Below are 218 nucleotides of genomic sequence, written 5' to 3'. Positions count from 1 at the left end.
CAGCCTTGTATGAAGATTGCAATATTCGCATATATTCGTCAAACGTATCTGAATCATTAATATCTTTGCGGATTGTATATGGTCACGGTGACGCAATTTTCAGACCTTTAATTTATCTATAAGCACTTCAAAAACATCTATTCGAAAAAAAAAACATACTGCAATCTAACTTTAAATCCAAAAACTAATGATTTCGACACAAGAATAAAAAAACCGAC

General features: G+C 31.2%; 1 protein-coding gene across 1 annotated transcript in view; it reads right to left on the bottom strand.

The window, feature by feature from the left end:
- The window catches only part of LOC119585835 (major facilitator superfamily domain-containing protein 6-like), a gene marked incomplete at its 3' end in the record, with an annotated part of 10744 nt that overhangs the window by 10283 nt on the left and 243 nt on the right, over window positions 1-218 (bottom strand).

The sequence above is a fragment of the Penaeus monodon genome, chromosome 20 (assembly GCF_015228065.2).
Source record: "Penaeus monodon isolate SGIC_2016 chromosome 20, NSTDA_Pmon_1, whole genome shotgun sequence".
Classification (NCBI taxonomy): Eukaryota; Metazoa; Arthropoda; class Malacostraca; order Decapoda; family Penaeidae; genus Penaeus; species Penaeus monodon.
Note: the sequence above shows the minus strand (reverse complement) of the source record. Positions and strands in the feature narration are given on the sequence as shown.